Here is a 6,585-nt window from a genome sequence, read left to right on the forward strand (position 1 = left end):
CACTCTTAGCTCAGAGATACTTTCACTGGATCCACGAAAGAACAGAGGTGAGATGGTGTGGATGCTTTTCAGAGATGACTTGGAATGGACCAATAACCTGCATCCTCTAGAGCTCCCTGTTGAGAGCCCACTGAAGTAAAAGATGCCATGCGCTACCACAGTGCGTCTCTAGCTTCGGCCCTGATGTGTTAGAGCTGTGATTCATTTGCCACATCTGTGTAACACCTGTACTAATGTTTTCTAAATATTTCTCTACAGATGGACTCCGTTTTATTACTTAAATAAATTTATCCTCACCCTAAGCGACAATACCCATGAAATTACAAAGTGTGGTATGCTATACACACCCATATACTTTTCAACATGCATGTAAAAAATGCCAAATTACCCAAGAACAAGTGTGCATCTAGGCACAGCCCAAGACTATGCCATACTCGATGACGGCTCACTACAGTTTGGGAAACCCTGAATTGCATGGTGATGGCACTAGACGTTCTGATTCTGTTTTCTTTTTCCTTCTCTCTTGGTTCCAGGCCTGATTACTTTCCAATGAAGATGGGTTTGAACATAGAACATTACTCAAAGGGGTGGAAAGCTAAGGGGAGAGTAGAAGAGTGGGGAGAAGTAACAAACAGAAAGAAGAGAGGAGAAAATAAAGAAAAGGAAAAGAGGCTCGGGCAAAGTATCTAAACAGAAATGCTAACAGCATAGAGCACTGTGTTTGTGCATGTGTCTGAGCAATGTAATTGTATCAGGAAGTCTGTTTATCAAAAGGACTGTTACCTCATGAGCGGCAGCATTATCCTCAACTATGACACAATGCTAGTCCCTAGCACAGACCTGAAAAGAGGAAGCACGGATGCTTTGCTCCTCCAGGGTCCCTCACATGACACTGACACTCGATTGTGGCTTTTTGCCCCTGTAGCCCTGCAGCTCTATGCCCAGGGGACCCTCTCTCTCTTTCTCCATTTACCATCCTTATCATTTCAGGAAGAAATTCCTGCAAAACTCTTCCTTTGGTCACTGATATCTCTGGGAACCAAACCCATTAAGATATTTTTGATCCTTACTCATGCTATTTTGAATGTCTGGGGCACAGGAAGGAACCGATAAAAATAGAATTACAATGCCCTTACCGCCAAAGCAGCAAAGGAACTGATTAAGATTGATGTCTGAATAAATATACAATAGTAGGTCCTACATATTAACAGCCTTCAGTAGAACACAAAGAAGTATGGTTTTCAGTGACCACACACGTGTGTGTTTGTTTCCCATGCCCTGTGTACTTTGTTTCTGAAGGGAAGACATGAGCTCATGACTCACTTGTTCTTGCAAGTGACCTGGGTTCAACTGCCAGCACCCTCATGGTAGTTCACACAACCATCTAAAACTACAGTACTAGGGGATCTGAGGCTGTCTTCTGACCTGTGTGCACTAGCTACACCCTGTGATATACAGATACATGTGAGCAAACCACACATACACATAAAATAGATACATTTCAAAAAGTATAAAACAATGATAATAAGGATATAAAATGATAGTATATATTTGTTGAAACACTGAATGACAGGCATGGAACTTGAAAACTTCGATGTACTAATTTATCTCATGTTCAGAACCAACACTCTAATGGGGATAAATAGATGCTATCCACCTTTCCCTCCTCCCCTTCCTCCCCCATCTCCTCCTCCTTCTTCTAATAAAGAAGCAGCTCATAATCAGAGATGTAGCTGAGGTACAATAGACAGATACAAGTTGACCATAGTCTTGAACTGCAATTAGAGTTGACTAAGGAGGGGTGGCTATGAGGATGACAGGGAAAGATAGGTATAGTCCTTCTGAGGGCTTAGGCTTGCATCACCATGGTGGCTCCTCCTTCCACAGTCTCCACTGCTCAGAAAGCCATTCTTCTTCCTTCTCTGCACCTATGAATCTGACTGTATTAAACAGGCAAATATCTAAGAAAAGAGTACAGTCTAACCCCTAGGGTTTACATCAGTATGTGGGAAGGTACCCAGAGATGCCCATGGAAAGTGGTTTCAGCCTATATCAAATACACAGTTTGCTGCCACCTTATATGAAATAGTCTTGCTTGCTTGTGGGAGGGTACACTTGTGTTTTGTACCTCAATACTTTTATCAATCTCTTGTTATTCTATCCACTTTTAGCATATTCTCTTACAGTTTTTTATTATCATTTCACACTTACAGTATAAAAGGATGGTCCATCGTGAAGTGGAGCCAAATAGACAGTTCATAATTATAAACAAGAGCTTGTGGAATGCTTTTCTTTTTGTCTTTTATTTTCCCTATTTATTTATCTGTAGGGCTCACGATGAACCCAGGGATTGTGTACAAGTGAGCATTCTGTCACCGAGTCACAGCTGAAACTCTAAAAATTCTCTTCCTTCACATTATCCCTAAGACCATTGGCCCAGGATGACCTTTCAAGCAAGCAAACCCTACAATAAGCATCAAACACCATCTGGAAGTAGATATTCAATATCTTCCTATCACCCACAGACTTTAATTCATTGGTCCCTGTGCTCCTTGTAGCCACACCACCACATCCCATTCCTACCACCTGAGGCCTAATGGCTTATTTCTGTTTCCAGGTTCTCCTAGCTCCTCATTAGCCGTGTGCTCAGTTGCCTAGGACAGTGGCTGCCTCTCTCTGGCTTCGCCACTTCTGCTTTCTGTCTGTCATCTTACACATCTAGGTTTCCTATCTTTAAGAATCTCCATGAATTTAGTCTCTTATATGGTAACAGAGGGGAACTCACAAGATGTGGTATCTACAGAGGATGTCCAGTTGCAGCCTGAGCAAATAAACATCCTTCACAAATGGCCTCTTTGGAAAACAACTGCCGGTTCATTATCAAGTTGCAAGAATCATTTCATGCAAGTCAGCAGGTCAGAAGTCTAACCTCAATTTGTCACTGGCTTTTAGCCCATCAGTCGTAAATCTCTGAATGTTAGTGTCTCAGTAATCAAGTGAGGTAAGAACTCCAGTTGTTTCCAGTTAACTGCAATACTCCCACTTGCCCTCCTCTCCTTCCTCACTACCTTCATTTTGGACCAATATACAAGATGGTCCATTCCAGACAGTGTATCCTTAAGGCCCTGACCTGGAACTGGCACAAAGAATTCTTTCATGAAGAGCAGATATATTCCTCCTCAAGCTGAGGGCCAAGGGCTCAGACTGAGATGTGCTTCAGCTCTACAAACAGACACACTGGTGTGCAATTACTTGCATCTGAATATCACACTAGGTAGCATTCTTCCAAAAGAAAGATAAGCAAGTTTCCCCAGAACCACAGGACACAATCCAGAATATTCTACAGAACACTCTGACCCTGAGAGGCTACTCTTAGCCCACCACATACTGTATTCCAGGGCAAGGCAATTGCCTGCACACCCCAAACTCTTAGCTACCACTAGCACTATTCATATATGTATTTGTCATCTCCTTATGCCGGAAACATCCTCTTCCAGGGTCTCCATCACCCACCAAAACTACATCAGCTGCTCACAGTGTCTGTCTCCAGAGCGATCTTACAAAATTAGCTGTTAAATCATTTGCTTGCCTCTTTAGTAAGTGGCTTATAAGGTCTCCCAGGATCAGTAACTTGTTTTGTTGCTCATGTCTCCAGCATCTAGCACTGTTTGACACCACATGGAGCAGGCTTTCAATAACTAACAGCTGAATTAACCCAAGAATGAAACTCAAGATAATCTAAGAATATGTTTCTACCATCGAGATGGTTTCAGAAGGATGTTGTTAACTATATGCAACCAACAAGTTTTTCTTTTTCCTTTCAAGGTTTTATACGACCGAAGTATGAAAGCACTTGACATATATGTCTGAATAATATGGCTAGCCTTTCCCCCCTTCTATGAATGTGATGGGGAATGTACTGTGTATGTTTATCTTATTGATTGTTAAATAAAATACTGTTTGGCCAATGTAATGGCAAGTTAGGCAGGACTAGGAGTCAAAGAGGATTCTGGGAAATGTAGTAGAGAAGTGCTGATCCAGGCAGGAAGTGACATAGCAAAGAGACTCACTCATATTTAAGTGAAGGAGACACAGGAAGGGCCCTCTTTTCCCCTCTGCTCCTGCTCCAGCGGCACAGTGGGATCCACCGACAAGGAGGGACGCCAATAAGGCATCCGATAAGATAAGTCTTATAAAATATATAGGTTTATGATATTTAAGACTGAGCTAACAGATGAGAAGTCCTAGCCATTGGCCAAGCAGCTTTGAACCTAATACAAGATTCTGTGTATTTATTTGGGCCTAACTCGGGCAGGCGGCTAGCATAAAGCACACACGTGGCAGTGGAGCTCAGGCGGCTTTTGGCGGAAAGATTTATCGTAACATGAGTGTTTGTAAATATACATGTATGTACACTATGTGTGTGTGCCTGGTGCCTACAGATGCCAGAAGGGATCCCTGGATCCCCTGGAACTTGAGTTACAGAGAATTGTGAGCCACCACGTGGATGCTGGGAACCAAATCTGGGTCCTCTTAACTGCAGAGTCATCTCTAGTCTCGAGAAATTGTTCTTGAGGGGCCATTCTCCAATGCCTGAAAACTCAATGTATATAATAATCTGGAACTTAGTACAAAATCTAGAATAGACACCAAGTTGAGGCCTTGACTCTGAAGACAAGTCTGAAAACCCGAGCAATTCACAGCATGACACATCTTCATCTGTTTAAGTTTACAACTTTTTCAGCCCAGTTCAGTTTTCAGTGAGAAAAATTTTCATAGTTTTTGTTATATTTGCTCCTAAGAATTTTACACCTTTGGTGCTGTTTTAAAAGGCCCCAGGTTTGGTCCTCAGCAACACAAAAATACTAGTACATAACTATCCACTTTTATTAGTCTTAAATACTTTTCCTAATTCTAATTATTTTTAGTTTTCTTCATTTACAACTTTCATTGATTTATTTGTTGTCCATGACACTTTAAAATGCTTATACAATAGCAAATAGAACTGTGTACAGTCCTGACCCTTAATGTGCACCTGATGTTAGTGTGAAGACAATCCATAGTTAGCATTAACTATGGTGTTAATAGTTCTTTCCACTCTTGTTTCTAAAGAGTTTTTAAACCATAAATAAGGGTTGAATTAAAAGATTTTTCTTCATCTACTGATATAACTATCTGAATCTCCTCTTTTATTGTTAATTCAATCAATTAAATCAATTACATTAACTGATTCATTCTTTTTATTCCTTCCTTACCCTCCTTCCCTCCCTCTCTCTTTTGTTCTCTTTCTATCCTTCATTCCTGCTTCCCTTTCAACCTTCTTCCTCTTCCTGTCTTCCTTCCCTCCTCCCTTTCTAATGACACACCCATATTTTATTCCTGGAATAAATTTAAAACCAACGAGTATATCTTTCTTTTGAATGTTGTTGGAATTGATCTGTGAGTTTTTTATAAAGGATTTTAGTGTCTGCTCATAGTATCATATAGTTTTCTGTAATAGTTTTGCTCTCTGTTAGATGGTATATTGGCCATAAAATAAGATGGAAAGTGGTCTTTCTTCTTCTTTGAATATTTGATGAAATTCATCATTAAAGACATTGTGACTTACATTTTCATGTTGAAAGTTTTTTAAATGAATTCAGTTTAATTATTATATTGAGACACTAAAATTTCATACTTTATTTTGCATGTTCTCTCTTTCCTTTTTTGTGTGTTTTTTTTCTTTTTTTGTTTTTGTTTGTTTGTTTTTGTTTTGTTTTGTTTCTTCAAGACAGGGTTTCTCTCTGTAGCTTGGAGGCTGTCCTGGAACTCACTGTGTAAAAACCAAGCTGGCCTTGAACTCACAGAGATCTGCCTGCCTCTGCCTCCTGAGTACTGGGATTAAAGGTGTGCATCACTACTGCTCAGCCTTTAGTGTGTATTTTTAAAGAAGCTAGGCACTTAACTTTGCCAGCACAAAGTTGTTCATGAACCTTCTTTGAATCTCTTTAGAGGTTCAAAGTTTTGCAGTGAAAACCCCTTTTCATTCTTGACACTGGTGTCTTATACTCCTTTCTTCTTGACCATGAAAGGCTCATCAGTTTGAGAGATTTTCTCAAGTAACAAGTTTTAATTATGTTATATTCTGTTTCATTGACTTCATCTTGCTTGCTTTTTGTTTTGTTTTGTTTTGTTTTGTTTTGGTAACCTCCCAATATGGAATCTCAAGTAATTGGTTTTAGTCTCTATGTTTTATACTATAGAGATTAAAACCTTCAATGCAGATAAAAGGGAACTGTTACAGAGTGTTAATAGAAGTGTAAACTAGCCCAACCACTATGGAAATTAGGATGGTGGTTCCTCAACAACCTACAAGTAGCTCTACTATATTACTTGGTTATATCACTCCCACATATTTAGCTAAAGAATTCCTAGTCACTGTGTCACAGAATCACTTGTACTTTAGTATTTAGTGCAGTATATTTTTTAAAACAGCTAATTTATGGAACAAACTGTGGTGCCATCAACAGAAGAACGTGGGAAATGCGGTATATATATATGATGAAATTTCATTCAGTCACCACTAAAAATAATGAAATTATATTG

General features: G+C 39.7%; 1 protein-coding gene across 1 annotated transcript in view; it reads right to left on the bottom strand.

The window, feature by feature from the left end:
* Nucleotides 1-6,585, bottom strand: part of Mpped2 (metallophosphoesterase domain containing 2) — a 170,867-nt gene that overhangs the window by 56,695 nt on the left and 107,587 nt on the right. The gene's annotated exons all lie outside the window — the stretch shown is intronic.

The sequence above is a fragment of the Cricetulus griseus genome, chromosome 6 (genome assembly GCF_003668045.3).
Source record: "Cricetulus griseus strain 17A/GY chromosome 6, alternate assembly CriGri-PICRH-1.0, whole genome shotgun sequence".
NCBI classification, from domain to species: Eukaryota; Metazoa; Chordata; class Mammalia; order Rodentia; family Cricetidae; genus Cricetulus; species Cricetulus griseus.